The sequence below is a fragment of the Diceros bicornis genome, unplaced genomic scaffold (genome assembly GCF_020826845.1).
Source record: "Diceros bicornis minor isolate mBicDic1 unplaced genomic scaffold, mDicBic1.mat.cur d_74_multi, whole genome shotgun sequence".
Classification (NCBI taxonomy): domain Eukaryota; kingdom Metazoa; phylum Chordata; class Mammalia; order Perissodactyla; family Rhinocerotidae; genus Diceros; species Diceros bicornis.
In genome coordinates, this window is record NW_026690930.1 from 794,925 (window position 1) to 821,513 (window position 26,589).

General features: G+C 38.7%; 2 long non-coding RNA genes across 3 annotated transcripts in view; one reads left to right on the forward strand and one right to left on the reverse strand.

Moving 5' to 3' along the window:
- Positions 1-26,589, forward strand: part of LOC131402349 (uncharacterized) — a 277,855-nt gene that overhangs the window by 6,100 nt on the left and 245,166 nt on the right. The window lies entirely within an intron of this gene.
- On the reverse strand, positions 54-9,435 carry LOC131402352 (uncharacterized). Its single transcript, XR_009218580.1, has 3 exons — positions 9,344-9,435; positions 2,459-2,506; positions 54-102 (listed from the first exon to the last, which is right to left on the reverse strand). It is a non-coding gene; the product is annotated as an uncharacterized LOC131402352 (long non-coding RNA).

A 26,589-nucleotide genomic window follows, 5' to 3' on the forward strand; every position in this document is an offset into this window, starting at 1 on the left:
TCACATGATCTTTTTCCCTCCATGTCTCTGTGTCCTCATCTCTTCTTACAAGGATGCCAGTCACTGAATTGAGGGCCCACTCGTTTAATCTTCTCAGCAATCCTGGAGGTAGATACTGTTGTTATCCTCATTTTCTAGGGAGGCTCAGAGGGGTAAGTTAACTTGTCTAAGACTGTACAGCTAGGCAGAGGCAAAAATCAAACCCTGACCATTTGGCCCCAGCAGCCATACTGTTAGCCATCTTGCTGCACTGCCTTATAAGTGAGCATGGGTGAAAGGCTCTTCAAAAGTTGGGAGGAATTCCTGATCAGATAAAAACATCCTAGCTACATCATGTGAAATATTTCAATTATTTATTTAGATTCTGCATTTTTATCTAACTCTGGGAGCTAGTGAAATGGTCTCCCTTAGTGCTGTAATATTCCAGCTGAATCAGGTGAGCCGTGAAAAGCAGAGTGCCCATCTCTAAACTGCTCACATTTCCAATAAAAGGAGCATCCATTTGAGTTGGCTTTTTTGGAGAGAAGAAATACCTTCAAGCTCCACTGAAGAAAACTTCAAGCAAGAAGACAGATGTGTGCCTAGTGTGCAGTGGCTTTGCAGTGGCTTTGGCTGTGGATTTGAGCCATGTCAGGAGAGGTGGTGGAGCTGTGAGCGGAAGAAGCCCCACAGCAGGAGAGGCACCAGACGAAGACACCCCAGCGTTACACAGTGGGAAGAGTTCCATCCTGAGAGGACAGCCTGCAGCTCCCAGGATCTGAGTAGTATTCATAAGACCAAGGCAGCCACTGTAGAGCCCAGGCTTATCTCCAAGGGGTGAAGTGACCCGTGTTCTGGAGGGGACACCTGGTTAAAATAAACATCCTGGCAAGGGGAAAGGAGTCATAAGACTATCCTGAAGTGCCCATATTTAAAGAGGAAATGACTTAGGTTGGAATTGCCGGGAAGCAGATCCTGAGACAAGGATTTGAGTATAAGTAGTTTATGTAGGAGGTGGTCCCAAAAATCCCAAATAGAGGAGAGAGGAAAGTGACAGGGCCGATAAAGAGTGTGACTGAGTAGGTTACCTCTGTGAGCAGCTGGAGCTCAGTCCCCTTACGGAACCTTGGAAGACTGTAGAACATGCCTCAGAGTTATTGCACACGGGGGTAGGAAAGGGAGGCGTTTACCCTTCCCCTCCCGTCTGTCACTGACTGAGTGTTGTGCCTGGCTCCACTTCTGGCAGCTGCACAGCAGCGAGGGAAGTGCTCCGGCCAGGAGGCATGGGTGCTTGTAGGAGGACACTGTGGGCATGTACTGGGGTGGTGAGGGCCCCAGGGATATGGGCCTGGCCTTGTCATACTTGCTACAGGAAAGAACAGTAGGGGAAGGGGGTGAAGGAGTTGGGTTCTTACTTAAAGTTGTCTGTATAAGCCTCAGTTTCTTATCCTTGCTGGCCCACAGTGCTTCCTTCACCAACAGTCCCCTTGAATCACTGCTCAGTTATACACAGTGCACAAGAATCTCCCTAATGTGCGGCTCTGAGCGGTTGCCCAGGTTTCTAATACCAAGCCATTGTGCCTTCATGGGGATGGTGACCCCTCAGCTCTGCCATCCTCAAAGATGTGACTTCATTTGACCCAGAGCGATGACAAGTCGAAAGGTAGTCTCTCTGTGTTCAGCTGGACCTCTTTTATCTTAATAGCTTTTAATTCATGTGTGTTTCTATTCAGAAAACAATTAGAAATTAAACTGAATACACAAACAGTTTTTCAAGTCCTGGCCCTAAAACTAGATCTGCAGGCCTGTTTTCAGGAGAGGGTAGTAACTGCTCTTCTCTCCAGGCTCGCTAGACCATGAGCTCCCGTGGGGCAGGGCCCAGGGCCCCTTCCCCTGCTACACCTGGTGAGTGAGAATGGCCCGCTGACTTCAAAGAGGGAGAGGAGACAGCTATTCTCTTTGAGCCAGGTGTGCACGCCTCCCATTTCACATGGAGTTAGAGGGCAAATGAAGTTTGAACTCTCCACATCCTGCTTCCTTTTAGGGGTGCCTTCCAGGTGGGTAGTGGGGAATGTGGTTCAGATTTACAGCTAACACTTACATTGGTCTTACTGTGTTTCAGGTACTAAGGTCTTTATATATGTGTGTATATAAATATTTATAAATATACACACAAACATAAACATATACACACTCTCATTGCAACAACCTTACAAAGTAAGAACTATTTTTGTACCCATTTTACAGATTAAGAAACAGAGGCCAAAGAAGTTAGGTAACTTGTTCCCAGGTCACACAACTGGTCGGTAGAAGAGCAAATCTCAGCAGACTGGTTCAGAGCCTTAATTAATAAATATATCTACTCACTTTTCAGTTACTGGAAGAAAGATTTCACTTAGGAAAATGATGAGAGGGAGACTTTCTTTAAGGGATTTAGCTTCTCTCGTAGTCAAGAAAGAAAATAACAGTAAAGTCTTACCTTTTGTGGAAATGTTTGGCTACCCAACTATCGTTCCTTTCGCCTTCTCTGTGGTGAAATTATGGGACAAGTGTGTTAGGTGTCAAGGCTCTTACAAGTGAGAAAGCTGTGTTCATACATATAGGTGCACATCTTACAGTGGAGTGACGGGGAAGAGAGAAAAAGTGAACGAGAATGGGAAAAGGAAACATAAGTCGATTTTGCATGAGGCAGATAAATTTTGTGAGTAACAGTTTCTTTTCTCCTTTTGATAGTACAAGGGATTACAGAGGCCTCCACAGGAGAACAAATATTGATTTCTTGTTCTTTAGAAGACTTTCCAAACTTTGTGTACTTATATTCTATGAAATACTGTATTAGTAGAAAAGGACAGCCTGCTTCATATAGTCTGAAAAAAAATGTTAGTGCCTAGAACTTTTTTTGGAAAGGAATCTAGCAATAACCATCACAGTTAATAGCCATATATACTTTATCCCAGCCATCCAACTTTTGGTAATCTATGCTCTAGGAATAGAAGCTCTAGTTAATTTAATAATGTTAATATAGTGAAAAAAAATTAAATATATGAGGAAGGAATGGACAGGTGGTTAATCCATTTTAGGAAAAAGGAGCCTGCCTGTGGATGAGATTGCTTTTTTAATTGTGGTAGAGTATGAGTTGCTTTTATCTTTACTCAGGTCTCTCAGAATTAGAAAATGGAGTTGGTGTTCTGTCTCTCTGTGGTAATTCTTTAGTGAACAGGGAACTCTAAGAGACATAGTTATATCCTGAGTCACCCTATTTGGGAATTTCCAAGCAGATACAGGGCATATTAAATTGTATTATAAAAGAATGAGCTGTTGCCTTGATATTCTCAGACACTTGTTAAGCTTCTGTTCTTTACTTGAAACCAAGACTTAACTTGTATTGTTTTGATGAAGGCAGTTGCTTTGGCTTAGAGTTATTGGGGAAAATGTTGAACAAAAAATGTTCCATCATTTTTTGAAAATCACCTACTGGTACAATTTAGGAATGCTGAATTTCTCCTGAAGCTTCTGTCTGCTTTTCTACTCTTCCCATTTACCCTACAGGGACTTGATTTTATTTATCAGGTACAAGTTCCATTTAGAGTCTATTTTAGTAGATCTGGTTTTGTACTGGTTGTATTTACTAAGAAATTAGACATAGACTTCAGATTCATTATTAGGGATTTTTATTTATTTTTTCAAAAAAGCTATGGTTCAGTAACACAATTTGAGTTTAAATGATTCAGTTTTGAGAATTGTAGCATAAGAAATGGGCACTGGAGTGCTTGTGTCTGGGTTTGAATCCTGTGACAGAGAGCAAATTGTTCAACCTTGCTAAATCTTGTAAGAGTGGGGATAATAATAATGGTTGTTTTGAAGATTAAAAAAGGTAATAGATATCTGCTTGACATCTGGTAAGTGCTTGACAAATGTTCACTGATCTTGTCACCACCACTCTTACCACTGTCACCATCATCACCATCTTTATTCTCCACTAGGTTAGCCATACTTTGGTCCTGGCTTCTTGCCGCTGATCTAGGATAGTGGAGAGGCCAGCTATGGGGGTAGAGAGGCTAGCTATGAATTAAAGAAATGGGAAGTAAAGCCCCCTGGTGGTAACAACTCATAATATATTGATTTTATAGTGATTTATCCTACAAAATAACTTAGAATACATCCTTTGAAGCCTAAATTTAATGGATCCATTTTAAAATTTAGATAGTTCCAATGACTATTGGATTTAATGGCCAGAGACATCTCTTTGTGGCCTCAGTTGAGAAAATTTGGTTGTGTCTATAATCTATCACAGTGGCAAAAAGGAAAGAACAGTTACAAATCACATTGGTGTGGTGTCTTAGTTGGCTCAGGCTGCCATAACAAAATACTACAAACTGGGTGGCTTAAACAACAGAAATGTATTTTCTCCCTCTTCTGGAGGCTGGAAGTCCAAGAGCACGGTGCCAGCAGGGTTGGTTTCTGGTGAGGCCTCTCTCCTTGTGTTGCATGTGGCCACCCTCCTCTGTGTCCTCATATGGCCTCTCCTCTGTGCCTGTGCGTGGAGAGAGAGCGATCTCTGCTGTCTCTTCCTCTTCTAAGGACACCAGTCCTATCAGATTAGGGCTCTACCCTTATGACCTCATTTAACCTTAATGACCTCCCTAAAGGCCCTGTCACATTGGGGATTGGAGCTTCAACATAAGAATTTGGGGCCAGCACAATTCAGTTTATAACACATGGTAAAGTAAAATAATTCCTTCAGGATTGTTATATGTGTTTTTATTAAGGGATATTTTTGAAATCTTCTTAATGTAATTTAAGGACTTGTTTATGTGGAAACTAAAAAGTGATAATTATACTGTGTGAAAAGCTGAAAATTTAGTCTGACAGCTCTGTTTCCATTCTACATTCACCTTGATGCTTCCCAATTCCCTTGTCTGGGGAAAAAATATATTAAGAAAAAATTAAAATTTCCTCAGCATATTGTAAAACGAAGTATAACAAATATTTTTTCAAAGTACAGTAGTGGTCAAGATCCTCTTGCTTTGAAAATTCCGGTTAGTAATTATTAACCGAGACATCATTACAATAATTCTAAACTTGCTGATATCTCCTTATATATGTCCCCTCTTTTCCTCCAGCAAAGAGGAATGCCTGATTGAAGAAGTTACCTTCTGTTCCTTAATAAGTATTTTCAGTTGTGTTTGTTTGCTTTGCTATCACTTTGCCCAACTCTCAATATTTTTTAAGAAATTGCAGATGGGTAACTGTGACAGGAAAAGGAAGAACTGAACTAAAATCTTTGATTATAGATTTACCTCAAGCACTCAACTACAGAAAGTAATAGGAAGGCGTAAAAAAGTTGATCATTATGTCAGATCCTTAAATTCTGATACACGATCCTTCTTTCGGCAATAACATCTGTCTCTCAAAAACCTGTCAATTCCTAATATTATTCTAGTGTCAACAATAATGTGAAACGCAACATTCTCTCTTCAGCTTCCCTGGTTCAGTAACTGCTTTGAGAAGACGCATAATTATGTTCAGAATTTTAAGATTCAAGACCACCCTATTTCCTGTTGCTAAGCAAACCAACTGACAGACTATTTTAAAAAAGAAAAGAGACGCCTGTCTTTGTGCCTGTTCTCGGCAAGTGGGAAATCTGCCAACCTGCAAAAGCCCAGCTTGTATTTCGCTAGAGCCAATATTTTACTTTGCAAATGTTGAGCCCGTTCAAATGTAGCATTACCTTATGGTGAGCAGGAGTTAATTTTTGCAGATTTCTTGTACATTTTTTGTTATAAAAGTTTAAAGTATTGCTGGTGGGCATGTAAAATGGTACAGCCACTTTGGAAAACAGTTTGGCAGTTTCTCAGAATGTTCAATATAGTTCCCATATGACCCAGCAACTCCACACCTAGGTATATACTCAAGAGAGGTAAAAACATGCACACAAAATCTTATGTGCAAATTTCAAAGCAGCAGTATTCATAACAGCCAAAAAGTGGAAACAACTCAAATGTCCATCATCTGATAAATGGAGAAACAAAATGTGGTATATCCATGCAATGGAATATTATTTGGCCGTTAAACGGAAGTACTTATAACTGCTACAGCATGGATAAACCTTGAAAACGTTATGCTGAGTGAAAAAAGCCAGTCAGGGGCTGGCCCAGTGGTGTAGCGCTTAAGTACACGCGCTCTGCTTTGGCGCCGCCGGGTTCGCAGGTTTGGATCCCAGGCACAGACCTATGCACTGCTCATCAAGCCATGCTATGGTGGCATCCCATATACAAAACAGATGAAGATGGGGACAGATGTTAACTCAGGGCTAATCTTCCTCAGCAAAAAGAGGAAGATTGGCAACAGATGTTAGCTCAGGGCCGATCTTCCTCACCAAAAAAACGAAAAAGAAAAAAGCCACTCAAAAAAGACCACCTATTACACCTATTGTATAATTTTATTGATATGAAATGTCCAGAAGAGGCAAATCTTTAGAGACAGAAGGTAAGTGGTTGCTAGGGCTGGAGGTTGGGGAGGATGGGGAGTGATTGCTAAAGGGTATGGAGTTTCTTTCTGGAATGATGAAAATGTTCTAAAATTGATTGTGGTGATAGTGGCACAGCTTTGTGAATAAACTAAAAAACTGCTAAACTATATAGTTTAAAAAGATGAATTGTATGATCTGTGAATTATGTCTCAATAAAACTTTTTAACAGTTTCAATTAAGTTAAATTTGTTAAATTTGGGGAAAAAAAGCCAAGAAGACAATGTTCATTTTCCTGGCATAATCCTTTACAAACAGATTTTGGGTAATTTCTTTTTCCTGTGTTTAGATTGATCTTTACATAGGTATAAGCATACTGAATATATAATTTTTTTTTCATTTACCATATTTCAACATTTCCCTTGATGTGACATAGTCTTCATTTGCCTCATTTTTATGACTTCCTAATCTTGCCTATTTTGTTGTCATATAGGTCGCTTCCAACTTTTCATGATTATAAATAATGCTGCAAATGAACTTGTTTGTCCACGTAGCTTTTTTTTCTGTTAGGTTTATTTCCTTACAATGTTTCCATGTAGAATTATAGAATCAAAGGCAACAAGGATATTTAGGACCCTTAATGTCTGACTCTTTTCCAAGAGGATTCTGCCTGTTTATTCTGCTACCAAGAATGCAAGAGCTTCTATTTTACCTATCATTCATCAGTACTGGGGGTTATAATTTTTTAAGTGAACTTTTCATTCTAGAATAATTTTAGGTTTGCAGAAAAGCTGCAAAGATAATATCAAGATTTCCCTTGAATTCCTTACTCAGTGTCCGCCATTGTTAACCTCTTACATTATAGTGCCACACTTGTCAAATCTAAGAAACCAACATAGGTACATCACTATTGACTAAACTCCAGACTTTATTCAGATTTCACCAGTTTTTCTATTAATGCCTCTTTGCTGTTCCAGGACCCAGTCCAGGATTGAGTGTTATAATTTTAATTTAAAAAAATTTAATGTAATGGGTATAAAATGATATTACATTGTTGTCAGTCTTGTTTTTTGTTTTTTTTAAGCCAAGTTTTTAAGGGAATATTTCTAACTATTTTGTTTGATAGGAGAAAGATTGGAAGTTAATTTCCCTCCCAATAAACTTAGTTTATCGGGGCTGGCCTGGTGACACAAGCGGTTAAGTGCGCGCGCTCCGCTGCAGTACCCAGGGTTCGCTGGTTCGGACCCCGGGCGCGCACCGACGCACCGCTTGTCAAGCCATGCTGTGGCGGCGTCCCATATAAAGTGGAGGAGGATGGGCATGGACGTTAGCCCAGGGCCAGTCTTCCTCAGCAAAAAGAGGAGGATTGGCAGATGTTAACTCAGGGCCCATCTTCCTCACAAAAGAAAAAAAAAAACTTACTTTATGAAAGTGTTATTCCTGTCACTTGAAAACTAGAAACACACTTCTGCGGTCTTCCTGCCAAAAATGCATAACCAGAATGTAACCATGAGGAAACATCAGTCAAACACATATTGAGAGACAGTCTACAAAGTAGCCAGCCTATATTCTTAAAAAGATGTCAAGGTCAAGAATGACAAAGACAGACTGAGGAGCTGTTCCAGATTAAAAGAAATTTAAGAGACATGACCCTAGATTGGATCCTGAACCTGGAAAAAAGTTGGCTACAAAGGAGATTGTTGGGCCAATTGACAAAATCTGAATGTGGACTGTGGAATGAAAAATAAGATTGTATCAATGTAAAATTTCCTGATTTTAATCATTGAACTCTGCTCATGAAAGAGAATGTCCCTGTGGACATTTGGAAATACATACTGAACTGTTTAGGGGGAGAGAGGGAAGATGTCTGTAACTTACCTTCAAATGGTTCAGGAAAAAATAGTATGCATATATATAAACATACTCACATGCATGTATGTAGAGGGAGAGAGAATGATAAAATAAATGGGGCAAAACATAAACAATTGTTAAATCCAGCTAAAGAGTATTAGGGAAGTTTCTTGTATGATTCTTGCAACTTTTCTGTAAGTTTGAAGTTATATCAAAATAAAAAGTTACCCCTCTCCCCCTCCAAAAAAGTAGAACTTTTTTCCCTATTGAGTCTCCTAAATAATTTTCTATTTATTCCTATTGGGTCTCAGCAGATCCTCAAATACAAGTTGCCTCCTTTGATCCTTATGGGGGAATAATGCACCAGACTGATTTTTATGCATAATTAAGGGTAATCTTTTTATAACTCCTGATTTATTACATGCCACTAAAATATAATGTTCTCATTAATTAGTGTATTACTAGAGTTTGTTGAGGACCCAGAGTTCCATATTCTAAAAAGTCTGGAATTCTTGGCAAAATGGCACTTAATAACTACTTGCTATCACAGAGAATTGTAACTTCTCCTGTTTTTAGGAAGTACCCACTGTTAACAGTGCTTTTTTGAATTGGTCATTGTTTTCAGTTCCTGTGGTTACGGAAGCGTTTACTGTAAGTTAAATCATGGTTTTGTGCTACTTTTGTTGATCGCACAGGTTACCATTTAGACTCTTGTTGTTTCTCTCCGCTTCTTGGCTCTCTGCATTCTTTGTCCAGTGGAAATGGGCCTGGAGTCTTCTGCCTCTCTTAGTGGGTCAGAGGAGTTTGAGAACTACTGGTTGCAAGGAGTAACTCAAGGCACTTCCTTTGGCCCTCCCAGGTGGCTTTCTCATCTCTGAGACAGGCCTACACCTTTGCTTTATGTCTTGGCCTTTAACAGACCAACAAAGAGGGAGGGACTGCTGTGTACTCCCTGAGCTGGGTTAGTAATTTCTCTGGTATTGGTTCATCAACACTCCCTAAATGAGTCTTGAAAGTGAAATATCCAGGGCCTTCCAAACTCACAAGTCTGGTCACTGATTTGCCTCAGGTCTTCACTAAATGACCGCTATTGTGTACCTACTCTGAGTCCTCACGTGCAGCCAGCTGAAGCTCAAGCACAGTAGCACATCACTTGGAGCCATCTTTATAAATAACTTATTTTGAGAACAGGAAAAATGAAAGTAGTTGTTACATTAGGGTACTGGTAATAGGTGATTTTTGCCTGTTTTAAAATTTGTCTTTGTTATTATATCAGCTTTTCAATTACAAAAGGAATAGAAGACACATTGTATCACAAATACTGTTCATATTGATAAATCAGAATGTTGATTAATATAATTTTGCTAATTAAACCATATGGTATAATGGAAAACTCTTAGGAATGACGTAATGGCCTCTTTGGATGGTGAAATTGCAATATCCTCTAAGGCAATCTTGACCCAACAATTTTATTTCTAGGAAGCTGTCCCACTAGTATTGTCACGTTTGCAGATAGACATACACTCAAGGATATTGTTGCAGCATGGTTTGCAGTGGTAGATGGTGGGAAACAAACCAAGGTCCATCAAAATGAGACTGGTTAAATAAATTATGGTGCATCTATAGAACAGGATAATATGCAGCTGTTAAAATTGCAATATAGTCTCTTTGCCAGTCCAACAAGTAAGAAACTTAGAAGTCACCACTCCATCCTAACAAGTAAAAACACAAACAAACCAAAAAATCAGCAACTCTTCTTCAGTCTGTCAGAGAAGTGAGATCATAGGGCAGTCCACTACTCCTAAAATTGGAGGGACCGCCAGGTGCATAGAGAAAACACAACTTACCAGAACAGAGCTGAAACCTCTACAATAACCAGTGCTGAGAGAGAGAAACCTCAACTGTAACTGACAAATTGCTGGAGGCTCAGTGTAAATAGGTTCAAGAGATTAAAAACTCCAGGGGGACTAGTCATAGGGAGACTCCCCTCTTTTGTGAGTTTACAGGTCCTCACAGTGAACATCGGAGAAAAATTCCCTCATAATTCAGGTAGAGGAATGGGGAAAAGGAACCATTTTTGAAATGCACTAGAGCATTCTGTTCTTAGCAGTATCTGCCCTCAGGAGAAGCTATTTAACCAGAGCCTAACTGATCTAGGGGAAGGGAAATACCCAACTCCAGAAGGCCCTAGGCTTCTATGTGGAGAAAAGGAAATAACCAATTCCAGCCCCTTCTACCCTTGAACCTAAAATTGCTCTAAAAAGATGATGTCTTAAAAATCAATTGACTTAGATGCATGGATTTATTTCTGGACTCTCAGTTCTGTTTCATTCATCTGTATGTCTGTCCTTATACCAGTACAGACTAGAATTACTCTAGTTTTGTAGTAAGTTTTGAAATTGGGAAGTGTGAGTCCTCCAACTTTGCACTTCTGTGGAAGATTTTTTTGGCTATTCTAGGTCCCTTGTATTTCCATATGAATTTTAGTATCAGCTTGTCAATTTCTGAAAAAATGCCAGCTGGGATTTTGATAGAGATTGCTTTGAATCTGTAGATCAGTTTAGGAGTATTGTTGTCTTATCAATATTAAGTCTTACATTGCTTGTACACAGAATGTGTTTCCATTTGTTTAGGTCTCCTTTAATTTTTTTCTTCAATGTTTTATAGTTTTCAGTGTATTTGTCTTGCACTTCTTTGTTAAATTTATTCTGTTGTATTTTATTCTTTTTGATGCTATTGTAAATGGAATTGTTTTCTGATGTCAATTTCAGATTGTTTATTGCTAATGTATAGAAGTACATTATTTCTATTTATATATTGATCTTGTATCCTACAACCTTGCAGAACTTGTTTATTAGCTCTGTTTGTTCCTTGTGGAGTCCTTTATATAAGATCACGTTATCTTCAAATAGAGATAGATTTACAGTGATGCATCACTTAACGATGGGGATATGTTTTGAGGAATGCATTGTTAGGCAATTTCACTGTTGTGCAAACATCATAGAGTGTACTTACACAAATCTGGATGGTATAGCCTACTACACACCTAGGCTATATGGTACTAGTCTTTTGGAACTACCGTCATATGTGCAGTGCGTCATTGACTGAAACATCATTATTCAGCACGTGACTACTTTTTCTTTTGCAGTTTAGATGCCTTTCGTTTCTTTTTCTTGTCATACTTCCTGGCTAGAATCTGCAGTACAGTGTTAAATAGAAGTGATGAGAGCAGACATTCTTGTGTTAATCTGAATCATAGGGAGAGAGCTTTCAATCTTTCACTGTTGACTATGATGTTAGCTGTGGGTTTTTCTTAGATGCATTTTATCAAGTTGAGGGAGTTCCCTTCTATTCCTAGTTTGTTGAGTGTTTTTTTCTTATCATGAACACGTTGGATTTTGTCAAATGCTTTTTCTGTGTCTATGGAGATAATTATTCAGAGGGATTGTCTTTTATTCTATTAATATGGTATGTTACATTACTTGATTGTCATATGTTGAACCGACTTTGCATTGCTGGGATAAATCCTCCTTGATCATGGTGTATAATCCCTTTTATATGTTGCTGAATTTGGTTTGCTAGTATTTTATTGAAATTTTTTACATCTATATTCATAAGAAATATTGGTCTGTAATTTTCTTGAGACATCTTTGTCTAGTTTCAGTGTTAGGGACTGGCCTCATAGAATGAGTTGAGAAGTATTTCTTCCTCACCTGTTTTTGGAAGAGTTGATGAAGGATTAGTGTTAACTATTCTTTAAATGTCTGGTAGAATTCACCAGTGAAGCCTTTGGTCCTGGACTTTTCTTTAGGGGAAGTTTTTTGATTACTAATTCAATTGCTTAACTTGTTATAAGCCTATTTAGATTTTCTATTTCTTCTTGAGTAGATTTTGTTAGTGTGTGTCCATCTAAGAGTTTGTCCAGTTCATCTAGGTTATCTAATTTGTTGGCATACAATTATTTTTAGTATGCCTTTATAATATTTTTTATATCTGTAAGGTAGGTAACATAGTACCCATTTTCATTTCTGATTTACTTAGTAATTTAAATCTTCTCTCTATTTATTTATTTATTTATTTGTCAGTCTAGCTAAAGGTATCTCAATTTGTTGATCTTTTCAAAGAATCAACTTTTGGTTTTGTTGATTTTCTGTATTGCTTTTCTCTTCTCTAATTCATTTATTTCTGCTCTAATCTTTATAATTTTCCTCCTTCTGCTTGCTTTGGATTTAATTTGCTCTTCTTTTTCTAATTTCTTAACATGGAAGTTTAGGTTACTGATTTGAGTTCTTTCTTCTTTTTTGATATAGACACATACAGCTATGAATTTCCCTAGTCTAAGCACTGCTTCTGATAGGTTTTGGTATGTTGTGTTTTCCTTTTCATTCATCTCAAACTATCTTCTAATTTCCCTTGTGATTTTTTCTTTGACCCATTAGTTATTTAAGAGTGTGTTTTTAAATTCCCACATATTTTTGAATTTGCCAAATTTCCTTCCTTTATTGATTTCTAATTTCATTCTATTGTCAGCAGAATTCATACTTTCAATCCCTTTAAATTTATTGAGACTTCACTTATGGCCTAACATATAGAATGTTCCATGTGCAGTTGAGAAGAATATGTATTCTGCTGTTGGGTGGGTTGAGTCTTCTGTATATGTCTATTGGGTCTCATTGGTTTATAGTTGTTCAAGACCTCTGTTTCCTTATTGATCTTCTATCCAGTTGTTCTATCCATTATTGAATGTGGGGTATTGAAGTCTCCAACTACTATTGTTGAATTGTCTATTTCTCCTTTTAATTCTCTCAGTTTTTGCTTCAGGTATTTTAGGGCTTTGTTGTTAAGATATGTGTAGATATATAGATATAGGTATAGATATCTGTTTCTCATTGTTATAAATTTGTCATAAACTGATCCTTTTATCATTATAAAATGTCCTTTGTCTCAAGTAACAATTTTGTGTCTTAAAGTCTATTTTGTCTGATATTAATATAGCCACTCTAGCTTTCTTTTGGTTACTGTTTGCATAGTATATTTTTTCCATGAGGCTTTGTTCATATACCCTTTTCTGTCTCTTTGCTTGGAACCTCTTTGTGTCTTTGAATCTAAAATGAGTCTCTTTAGACAGCATATAGTTGGATCATGTTTTTTATCCATTCTACCAGTCTCTTACCTTAATGGTAGTATTTATTCCATTTAAACTTAATGTCATTATCGGAAAAGTAGGATTTGCATTTGCCATTTTGCTCTTTGTTTTCTATATATCTTTTTTTGTTCCTTTAATCCTCCATGCTGCCTTCTTTTGCACTAAATATATATTTTCTAGTATACCATTTTAAATCTCTGTCATTTATTTTGCTGTGGGTACCTTGCTGTCATAATTAATATCTTAGCTTATAATAATCTAGTTTGGATTAATACCATTTTAATTTAAATAGCATACAAAAACTTTGCTCCTATATAGCTCCATTCTTTTCCCACTCCTTTGCGATGTTATTGTAATACAAACTTAATCTTTATATCTTATATGCTACTCATCAACATAGATTTATAATTACTGCTTGATGCACTTGTCTTTTAAATTATATAGGAGAAGAAGAAGAGTTACAAACAAAAAATATATTTATGCTTTGTTTTATATTTCCCAATGTAGTTACCCTTACTAGTGCTATTTATTTCTTACTATGAATGTGAGTTACTGTGTAGTGTCCCTTCATTTCAGCCTGAGGGATTCCCTGTAGTATTTCTTGTAGGGCGGGTATGGTAATGACAAATTTTCTCTGTTTTTGTTTAGCAAGGGATACCTCAATTTCTCCTTCATTTTTGAAGGAAAGTTTTGGTAGATATAGAATTCTTGATTGACAGTCTTTTTCTTTCAGCACTTTGAGTATGTTATCCTACTGCCTGCTGGCTTCCATGGTTTCTGATGAGACATCAACTGCTAATCTTATTGAGGATCCCTTATATATGAGGAGTCACTCCTCTGTTTTCACTTTCAAGATTCTCTCTTTTTCTTTGGCTTTCAATAGTTTGATTATGATGTATCTAGGTAAGGATCTCTGAGTTTATCATACTTGGACTTTGTTGAGTTTCTTTAAAGTGTAGATTAATGTTTTTCATCAAATTTGGGAAGTTTTTGCCATTATTTCTTCAGAATTTCTTTCTGCACCTTTTTCTTTCTCGTCTCCTTCTGGGACTTTCATTGTGCCTATGCTGGTATGCTTGATGGTGTCCCACAGATCTCTCTCTGTTCATTTTCCTTCATTCTTTTTTCTTTCTTTTCCTCAGTCTGATAATCTCAATTGACTTATATTCAAGTTTGTTGATACTTTCTTCTGCCTGTTTATATCTGCTGCTGAACCCTTCTAGTGAATTTTTTATTCTGGTGATTGTACTTTTCAACTGCAGAATTTCTATTTGGTTCTTTTTTTTTTTTTAATAATTTCTATCTCTTTATTGATAATCTCTTTTTGGACATTGTTCTCATACTTTCCTTTATTTTTTTAGACATGATTTCCCTTAGTTCTTTGAACATATTTAAAATAGCTAATTTAAAGCCTTTTTCTAGTAAGTCCAACATCTGGGCTTCCTCAGGAATAGTTTCTTTTGACTGCTTTTTTTTTTTTTCCTGTGTATGGGCTTTATTTTCTTGTTTTTTTTCATGTCTCATAATTTTTTGTTAAAATTTGGACATTTGAAAATAATAAAATATGACAACTCTGAACATCTGATTCTCTTCCTCTCAGAGTTTGTTGTTGCTGTTTGTTTACTGACTTTCTGGACTAATTATGTAAAGTATTTTTTTGTCATGTGTGGTCACTGAAGGGTCTATTCACTTATTAGTGATCAGCTAATGATTAGACAGAGTTTTTTGAAATGCCTAAAACCAGTAAGTTTCACAGTCTTTGACAAGGGGCTTTGAGTGTGTCTTCAGGCACACCTTCAGCCCTCATCCAGACAGTTTACAATTCCACCTTGACCTTTGCTAAGTGCTTGCACAGAGCCTCAGGGTAAGCCTGAGGTGAGAGCTTAGGCCCTTCTCAGGACTTTTGCTGAGCATGCCCAAGGCCTGAGGGTGCAGGTGGCCATCTGGATTTCCAGGAGTATGTTGGAGCTTTTCAAAGCCCCCTATGGACATCTTGTTAATCAGCTTTTCCTTTTAAGGTTTTTGGTTAGCCTGTTGTTTGCCCAACTGTTATCTACTGCCCAACTTTTATATACAGCCTTGATGTTAAACAATTGTCTCTGATTTTTTTTTTTTTTTTTGTGAGGGAGATCAGTCCTGAGCTAACATCTGATGCCAATCCTCCTCTTTTTTCTGAGGAAGACTGGCCCTGAGCTAACATCCGTGCTCATCTTCCTCCACTTTATATGGGATGCCGCCACAGCATGGCTCGACAAGCAGTGCGTCAGTGCATGCCGGGGATCCAAACCGGCAAACCCCGGGCTGCCGCAGCAGAGTGTGTGCACTTAACCGCCTGCACCACTGGGCCGGCCCCTGTCTCTGATTATTTTTGACAAATACCCCCAAGGAGAAGGCTTTTTGCACTGTGTGAGCTCCAAGTCAAGTCAAATAAAGACAGTCTTGTGAGTGTAGCCTTCCAGGAAACCACCAGATAAGTCACGTAATGACAGTTCTCTGAGAATGGGGCGTTGAAGGAATTCCATCTCTTTTCCACTCCTTCCAGTAGCTGTTAGACTGCTGGGTTACAGGCTGTGGATTTTCAAAGTTACCGCAGACCTGAAGAGTGGGAAATGAGAATAGGACAAGTTAAAGCACCATAAAGTGTACTGTTCCTACCAAGATTCAGTTGTTTTTCTTGAGTAAATGCTCCCCTGATTGCTGCAAGCCTGTGGTTAATCTCCGGAATTCTAAGTTATTTTCCAGTGTTGAAGATGTTTTCCAGTGTCACTGTTTCTTTTATGAAACATAGAATTTTGAGAGGTTCTTATTCTACCATTTTCTCTGACATCTCTGTTCATTTGTTTTTAACATCCAAGTTGTTTCTTTTATTTTTTGGAATAGAAGAGATGGTATATTTGAAGAGAAGCAACACCTGATTCTGTTGCAGCTGTGTTTATAGCATTTTCTGTCTGAACATTTGGGCCTCAGTTTTTCCATATGCAGAAAAGGGGTGCAAATACGTCTCCCCATCTATTCTGTAGGGCTCTGTGAACTAAATGCTACTGTATATGTGGAGATGCTTTGGTCTCTTTGGAAGAAAAGCACTTAAATTCCTCAAGGCTTCAGGGTTGTTACTTCCAGTTCTGCTTCCCACTGTGTGTCCTTGATCAAGCCACTGAACCAATTGCTTCTGTTTCTTTTTCCACCTCTCCCCTCCCCTCTCTCTTTTCAAGGAAGAGACAATGTTCATTTTCCTGATAGACATGCCAGTAAATTTAAATTGCTTTAAATGTATTTAAAATGATTTGAAGATGTTCAGGAAAAACTGTTGTTATTTGAGGTTGACTAGAAATTATGGCTGTTTGCACATATGCAGAATATTTTAATGCAATCTCGAATGTGATTATTGGAGGGTTTTTTATATTACACATAATACCAGAAATAGAGTTTTGAAACCTCTGGTAGTCCTTTGTATGCGTCTCTCTCTCTCCCTCTCCCTTTTTTTTTTTTTCCATCAGGTACCTTCCTAGCTCCATCAAATCTGAGCATCTCTGAGGAAAGAGGCTAGAACTCACAGCTGTTTTTTTTGCTTGTGGCAAAATATACATAACATAAAATTTACCATTTTAACCACGTTTAAGTGTACAATTCAGTGGCGTTAATTACATTCACATAGTTGTGCAATGTATGCATTTCTTTTTGAAAAATATAGATTCCATAGTTCCTTGACAATATTTGCTTTGTGAACCAACACTGTTTTTAAAATTAAAGAGTATGGACTATACCAGTTTTTTGCTCATTCGTTTTGTAGGAAGCCATGAGTTTTATAAACATGGTAGCTGTTGATTTCAATGGTCATGCTTCCTTTACCTCATTTCATTTCTGAAAACAACCTAAACAACCTAATTGTTCATACACAATACATTTAACTCACGTCTCTTTTGGTGCTGCAGGTTGCAATGCAGGCAGGGATTAACTTGGGGACAGCTGTGTCAAGAGGATTGTATCAACCAGCAACAATCTTTATGGGCCGCCAAATGTCAGCCATCTCAAGCACTGGAGATGTTAGTACAGAGCGGAAATCTCCCCAACCCACGAAGAACTTCAGAACAATTCCTGACCCATGTTCACAGCAACAGACAGCCCAGAGCAGTGATGTGACAGACAGCTATGTAGTCTGCACTAATAGTGGCACACAGTGCTTAAATAAGTCTGACAAAATAGATGGAAGGACATCTCTTCAGATTGATGAGAAAATGCCAGTCACAGCCAGCCCATTGTCTGAGGAGGAAGAGACTCATTGCTTGGAGATAGGAAGCAACTCACATCACGGCAAGAGTAATTTATCTGAAAGCAGAAAGTCTGCTGAACTCCATTCCCTGTTACGGGGAAGATTACGTCCAGGGAGCAGAACCACTGATTTAAAGTGTGACAGTTCCAGCAGATCAGGGGCATCAGAGGGAGATATACTGACACGGGAACATATTGAAGTCAAGGAAGACAGTGCCAGACTACCAGTCGCTCCGATATCAGTCTCAGAATACTGTGCATCTGAAAGTAAGTGTTCTCAAGAGAAGCATTCTGCTCAGGAAGGTTTCTCAGGTGGGGTGAGAGGCTGAGATTGTTTGCTGATTTTTGTTGGTATTTAGTTTTTCTGGGTGGTAGTGGTCTTATGTAAGAACAAAGTGTACTCTCTAATTTTATCTTTTGTCAAAAAACAAAGTACAGTGCTGACTTTGCCAACAAATTCCATTCTAATGAATTCTTAAATATGTATGTGGAAATATTCTTACAAGCGAATTCTCTGATTTTTAAACTCATTGTTATATTTTTAATATATTTAATAAAATATTTTTAATGAGTTTTTAAATACTGTAATTAATCATAGATTGTTTCTACATGTTTTAACTGATGAATAATCGCACTCCGTGAGGTGGAACGTCTTACCTCGCTTCTCCCTGCACTTAGTGATCAGTAGTCTCTTCATATCCCCTGTTACAGATCATCCTCCTCACGGGGACCCCGAGGCACAGAAGCCCTTCAGGAAAATGCAGCAACAGCAGGAAGAGGAAGGTCTGAGCAGCAGCAGTGACCTCACAGTTGCCGTAAGTGAAGATGATCTGATTTTAGAGAGTCCAGAACCACAGCCAGATCCCAGTGACAAGATGGAGGGAGAAGATGGAATAGAGGCCTTAAAATTAATCCACTCTGAGCAAGAAAGAGGTGCCCTATCCACCGAAAAACATAATTGTATTTTGCAAACTCTAAGCTCTCCTGATTCAAAAAAGGAATCCTCCGCTAACTCACCAACAAGAGAGTAAGCCATTGAATTTTTTTTTACTATTCTGTTTTTAATTATAGACATTTTTAGAGATCATTCCACTGGGAATGTATTGTCGAACACTCAGTCATGAATGTATAAGTTCCTTACTCATAAATAATCTCTTAGCAAAGGTCTAATTTGCTTTCTTTTCTTTTTTTATAAAATAGCTTTAAAAGTCTGAATATCATTGAAATCATGGTGATTTGCAGTTTATAATTATATCCAAACAATCCCTGGTTAATTCATAAGTCATTCCCCCCACCCCTACCCTCCAGCCTTTTAAGAAAACAAATCATTTTGAAGTTGTGGTAACACAGAAGGTGACAAATGGTTAAACTTACTAGGAATTCAGCTTTAGAGGCTAGGAACTTTGTATCTAATTAATTTGCTTAATCCTAATATCCCTTGCCATGGTGTCATTTTTGTCATACGATTAAATATGAGTTAATAAGTTCTTCTAAGTGTATATCTAAGCCAGCTTTCCTTTTCTGAATGTAAATATGAGGACACTGGAATCTTTAATGTTAAATAGGAACAACATCAGTGTTATACATTTTGAGCACTTATTATAATATCCAACTCATGAAAGCTCATGTATAATTTTTTATTATTGATTGGAGGTACTAGGTGGAATTGTGTAGAAAACATGGAAACTGTTGAAAACCAATTCTGCAATGAAAAATAACTCTAATAGCATCAAATCTCTTTTAGGAGTGGAAGGAACCTACGTAACAAACTAAGGTAGATCTCGCCTTTTAAAAATGAGGAAATCAAGGCTAGGGGCATAGGAATGACACGGAGGCCGTTGGGGCAGACCTTCCATACAGCCTGCCTCCCCAACCCACATGCCACCACTAGAATTTTCTGTTACACTGTGATGCCATCACTCTTTCTTTCCAACAGTCCCAGCAACAGTGAAAAGCCAAGTGGGCATCCTTGTATATGAGGGGATATGTTCTCTTTTAGAGCAGCATTGCACCTTTAATGTATTGCCTCTTACCATTCATTATCTACTTATGGTGAAAATTTTAATTTATAGTCTGATTGACTTTAAAGTGATGTTCAAGAAATATTTATTAATAGCACATCCAAGTACAAAGTACTTGTACTGTGGATGGAAGAACCAACATGGTTCCTGTCATTGGGAAATTTGATTTATTAGAGTGGCAAGCCAAATGGATTTTTTTGTGTGTGTGTGAGGAAGATCGGCCCTGAGGTAACATCTGCCAATCCTCCTCTTTTTGCTGAGGAAGACTGGCCCTGGGCTAACATCCATGGCCATCTTCCTCCACTTTATATGGGACGCCGCCACAGCATGGCTTGACAAGTGGTGCGTCAGTGCGCACCCGGGATCCAAACCAGCGAACCCCGGGCCGCCGCAGCGGAGCGCATGCACTTAACCGCTTGTGCCCCCGGGCTGGCCCCCCATTGGATTTTTCTAGTAAGAATACTTCTCTCGTCAAAGAGGTACAGGTATTATATACTACATCATCAGAAACTTTATTACTAGAGATAGAATGTATCTGTTTTGGGTTTCGTATTTGTAGGCTTCTTTTTATAGCAATTCATTGGACCAGTAAGTAGTTTGGTGGATTAACTGGGGGACTAGCGTACTTACCCAGGACTCAGGCTTTTTCTGAGATGAAAAAAGTTGGGTATGTGTATAGAATTAAGAATGTTCTCTCTCTCCTTCTCCTATATGACTGACTTTTTCCTATGATCTTAAAGCCAAGTTCCTCAGAATTTTGGGATATAGTTTTCCAAAATTTGTTAGAAAATATGGGCATTTGGGGAATTTTTGAATAGTTTGTCCTAATGGAATGGTCCCAGAATGAAAGGTCAGTCACCAATGGTTGTTTTCTGTCTGTTACCAAATTTGAGCCCATTGATTTTTCTGTGGTAAAAGTACTACCCAGGGGCCGGCCCTGTGGCTTAGCGGTTAAGTGCGCGCACTCCGCTGCTGGCGGCCCAGGTTCGGATCCCAGGCGCACACTGACGCACCGCTTCTCGGGCCATGCTGAGGCCGTGTCCCACGTACAGCAACTAGAAGGATTTGCATCTATGACATACAGCTATCTACTGGGGCTTTGGGGGGAAAAATAAATAAATAAATAAACAAAACAAAAAAAAAAGTACTACCCAGGAATAGGTTGAAGGTGGTTTAAATGATCCTGGTTAACCTGCTGACATCCTCACCGCTTTTGAGGCGCTGCGTTCTCTTATTTCCTCTTTAGCATGAGCTCTTCTCCTTGCTCTGAGGGTTAATTATTTATCTGAGACTATAGTGTCATATTTACAGAGCTAATACTATGACCTCAAAGGTTCATTATCTCAGTTTACTTTAGGGTCTGTTGGGGGCCTGGAGAAAAGTCACTTGAATGAATTTTAGTTAACAAAGATCGAGAGATGGGACAAAGGAAGACACATAGAAGGATCTGAACAGGAAAGCGGAACCTCTGATTTGATGAGAATGATGATAGATACTATGTTTGAGCACATCTATGTGCCAGCTGAGTTGCTGACCTTGAACATAAAACTTGGTCTTAAGCTTCCTGGCAGTGAAGGGAAAATAGATGTGCAGTATGCAGCGTAGTTTCCATCTGAGGAGAAAAGTGAAATCAAGGGTGACTTTTGGTGGTGTTTTCTCTTGTTTTTTGTTTGTTTTATTTAAAAAAACTTTTTAACAGCTTTATTGAGATATAATTCACGTACCATACAATCCACCCATTTAAAGTGTATAATTCAAGAGTTTTTGGCATATTATATTATTAATATTTAAATGCTGTGTTAAAATGTATATAACATAAAATTTTCCATTTTTAAGTGTACAATTTAGTGACGTTAATTATGTTCATGATATTGTACAACCATCACCACTACCTATTTCCAAAACTTTTTTGTCCCCCTTATATATTTGTCCTTTTGGTCTATTTCAATTCACATAACATTTTCAAGATTCATCCATGTTGTAGCAGGTATCAGAACTTCATTCCTTTTTAGGCTAAATAATATTCCAGTGTATGGATATACCACATTTTGTTTATCCATTCATCTGTTGATGGACATATGGATTGCTTCTCTGTTTAAAAGCCAAGCATCTTTGAGAAGGTTCATGACCCACCCCCATGGATATTTCCAGATAATTGAAGACCAGCTTGTGCTTCCTGCACAGTTCCTTCATTGCAAGCTATAATTCACATTTCTCACAAGGAAGCATACTAGAATGAAGCTGAGTAAAAGCAATGTTGTTAAAAAGGAGGACCTTGAATCTCATTGTTAAAGAGTAGTTTGCTGCAAACATTGGTACAAAGCTCCATGACCTAAAACACCAGACATTTATTATTTTTCAGGTGCCAGGTGGTTGGCCCAGTGTCATTTGGGGCTACAAGAATTATTTGGCCAGATGTCCCTTATCGTCCAGTAGAGTAGTCCAACCTCAGTCACCTGGTGGTGGTAGCAGGGTTCCCAGCACAGCAAGAGGGCAAGCCCCAGTGCACAAATGCTTTAAAGTGTCTGCTTGTGTCAGGTTTGCTCATGTCCCATTGGTTAAAGAAAGTCACAGGACCCAGCCTAGAGTCAAGAGGTGAAAAAATATAATCCACCTCTTGATGGGATGAGTGGCAAAGTCACATTGCAAATGATTGCACACAGGAATGAGAAGATTACGGTTGCTTTTTGCAATCCACCACAGTACTTGAGGACAAATTCAAATGAAGATAACCTCAGTGTGAGTCAAAAGGGTCAGGAAAGGTTTTATCCCAGGGTGTTGATGCAGCATCTTGAAGGCTGTAAAGGCTTGAATAAGAAGGAGGAGGGAAAGGAGTGAATGAGGTCTGGAGGAAGAGTGCAAGAAGGAATGCAGATACAGAGAACACAAAGGGCGTGGGAGGGCAGAGCAAAGCGTGTGACTAAGGGCTCATTGAGCAGGGCTTGTTGGAGTAAAGGTTTAAAATGTTGCCTGGGTCATGTTTGAGAAAGACCTTGAATATCAGGGTAAAGAATTTAAAGTTCCTTCTCTGTGTTTTCCAGAACTATTGAAGGTTATTTTAAGAGAAGAGTGGTATGGTGAGTAACTTGATTTAGGAGAATTAATCTGACATCATTAGTTTCATCAGGATTAATTGTATACACTGGTGGGCAGAATTCTGAGATGGCCCCTGAGGTTCCTGCCCCCTGATGTACACTCTGTATAATCCCCTCACTTTGCGTGCGGGCAGGACTGTGAGTTTGAAGGATTTCCTTTCTGTGATTAGGCTATGTTACGTGACAGAGGTGAAGAATTTTGCAAACATAATGAAAGTCCCCAAATCAGTTGACTTTGAGGTAATCAAAAAGGAATTGTTCGGGGTGGGCCAGACCTAAACAGATCAACCTTTAAAAGGGACTGGGCACTTACTGAAATCAGATTCAAAGCAGCTGAGATACTCTCCTGTTCACCTGAAGAAGCAAACTTGCCATCTTGTGACGAAGGCCACGTGGCAGACGATGGTATGTGCCCTGTGGGAGCTGAGGGCCTCAGTCCTATAGCCACGAGGACCTGAATTCTGCCAACAACCAGTGAACTTGGAAGAGGACCCTGAGCTTTAAATGAGATTGCCTATGAGGAGATGATAAAGATTAAATGAGATCATAAGGGTGAAGCCGTTATCCAATGGGGCTGGTCTCTTAAAAGAAGAGGAAGAGACACCAGAGCTTTCTTTCTCTGCCATGTGAGGACACAGTGAGAGGTGGCCATCTGCAAGTCTCACTAGGAACCAAATCAGCTGACACCTTGATCTTGGACTTCCCTGCCTCTAGAATTGCAAAAAATAAATTTTTGTTGTCTAAATCACCCAATTTGTGATATTTTGTTATGGCAACCTGAGCAGACTAATAAACCTGGCTAGAGGTTTATCCATTTTGTTGGGTTTTTCCCCAAAGAACCAGCTTTTTGTCTTTTGATTTTCTTTATTGTTTGCCTATTTTCAATTTCATTGGTTTCTGTTCTAAATTTTATTACTTCTTTTCTTCTGCTCACTTTGAATTTAATTTGCTCTTCTCTTTTCTAGTTTCCTAAGGTGGGAGCTTAGATTATTGACTTTTAGAGCTTTCTTCTTTTCTAATGTGTGCATTCAGTGCTATAAATTTCCCTGGAAGCACTGCTTTCACTGCATCCCACAAATTTTGATAAGTTGTATTTTCATTTTCGTTCAGTTCAAAATATTTTTAAATTTCTTCTGAGACTTCCTCTTTTACCCATGTGTTTAGAAGTGTGTTGTTTAATCTCCAAATATTTTGAGATTTCCTAGCTATATTTCTGTTATTGATCTCAGTTTAATTCTGTTGTGGTCTGAGAACATACTTTCTATGACTTCTGTTCTTGTAACTTTGTTGAGGTGTGTTTTATGGCCCAGAATGTGGTTTGTCTTAGCAAACGTTCCATGTGACCATGTGTATTTTGCTGTTGTTGGATGAAGTATCTTATAAATGTCGATTAGATCCAATTTAATGGTGCTATTCAGTTTAGCTATATCCTTGCTGCTTTTTACCTGCTGGATATGTTAGTCACCGACAGAGGTGACTAAATATTCAACTATAATAGTGGCTTTATCTATTTCTCCTGACAGTTCTATCACTTTTTCCCTGTGTATTTCAATGCTCTGTTGTTAGGTGCATACACTTTAAGGATTTTTGTGATATTCCTAGGTGTAGATTTTTTGGGTAATTATCCTACTTGGTGTTCTCTGAGCTTCCTGGATCTGTAGTTTGGTGGTATATGTTGTTAACTTCGGAAAATTCTTAGCCATTATTACTTCAAATATTCCTTCTGCTCCTTTCTCTCTTTCTCCTCCTTCTGGTATTCCCATTACTTGTATGTTACACCCTTTGTAATTATTCTACAATTCTTGGATGTTCTGTCCCATTTTTTTTTCATTCTTCCTTCTCTTTGCATTTCAGTTTGGGAAATTTGTACTGACATATCCTCAAGCTCACTGATTCTTTCCTCAGCTATGTCCAGTGTATTGGTGAGCCCCTCATAGATGGTCTGTTTTGAGTTTGATGTTTAGTTTTTTGGTTTTGAAATTATGTAGACCGTTTAAAATTAATTATTTTTTATAAACCCCTGTATTAAAGAACCAAACTGTTCTCTCTTCTAGTTATAGTACCTTAGTTGAAAATCCCATTTTGTAATTCCATTTTGAGTCAACCAAAATTTCCTGAATACCTAGTAGGCCCAAAGCTCTGTACTGTGAGGTATGGGGTTGTAGCAATCTGAAATATGGCTGCAAATTCTTCAACACTCCTCTTATTAAAAGATGGGATCTCTCTCCCCTTCCCTTGAATATGGATGGGCTTATGACTGCTTCAACCAAATAGAGCATGGTAGAATTGATCCTCTATGACTTCCAAAGTTGAGTTATAAAAGGCCGTGCAGTTGCCACTCTTTTTGCTGGAACATGTGTTCTTGGAACCCTGAACCACCATGTAAGAAGTCTGACTATTCTGAGACTGCCGTGGTAAAGAAATTATGTGTAGGTGCTCTAGACTGTGGTCCCAGCTGTGCCCATCCTTGGAGCTATCCCCTCCAAAGTACCAGACATGTAGGCGAAGCCTTCTTGGACCCTCTACCAAGTGCATCCACCAGCTGATATCACTGAATAACCTCTCTCAATAATACCTAAAACAGAAGAATCCACTCAGCCAAGCCCTGACTGATTTTCTGATCCACAAAGTCATTAGATATAATAAAATGGTGGTGTTTTTTTTTTTATTATTGTTTTTTTTGTGTGTGTGTGTGTGTGTAAGGAAGATCAGCCCTGAGCTAACATCCATGCCAATCCTCCTCTTTTTGCTGAGGAAGACTGGCCCTGAGCTAACATGCATGCCCATCTTCCTCTACTTTATATGGGATGCCGCCACAGCATGGCCTGACAAGTGGTGCGTGGTGCCCACCCGGGATCCAAACCCAGGCTGCCAGCAGCGGAGAGCGCACACTTAACCACTACACCACGGGGCCGGCCCCAAAATGGTTGTTGTTTTAAGCTACAAAGCTTTGGGGTAGTTTGTTACGAGTCTATAGATAGCTAGTATAGGACTTTGTTCATTTAACATTAAATATTTACTGAGTGCCTACTCTGTCCCAGGCACTACTCTTGCTCTTATGGTATTTATGATCATGCGTGTGGAGGGGAGGAAGAAAACACAAACCAATAAACAATCTGTGTGAAAATATTATGACAAAGAACGAGCAGGTTAAGTGCATAGAGAATGCATAGATGCAATTTAGTGTAGGATACTCAGGGAAAGTCTCTGTGGTGATTTGACATTTGAGAGGAGATCTAAAGTGAGTGAGAGTAAGCCACATTAAATTGTACCCATGCCTTCTCTGTCTATTTAACCTGCTTTATTCTTTGTTACCTTAATTTTCACCCTGGTATATTTGTTTGTTTATCAATTTATGTTTCATTTCTCTCCTTCAGTGTCTTGGAGATGAGTGGGATATATCTTGAGGAAGAGAATACCATGCAGCAGGAACAGCAAGTACAGAGGCCCTCTAGTGGCAGCATACGTGGTGTTTCTAGGAACAGCAAAGAAGCCAGTGCAGCTGGACCACAACAGGTGAGTGAGGAAGGTAGGAGATGGAGTGAGAGAAATATCAGTGGGCCACATCACAAAGGGTCTTGTAGGCTGTCGGAAGAACTTTGGATTGTGCTTCAAGGGAGGTGAAGAACCACTCTGGCTGCTTAATGGAAAATGAACTGTAGGGGACAGGGTGGGAGCAAGGAGACCTGTTTAGAGAATATTACAGTAATCTAGGGAGTAGGTGGTGGTGCCTTGGGTCAGGGTGGCAGCAGTGAGAAG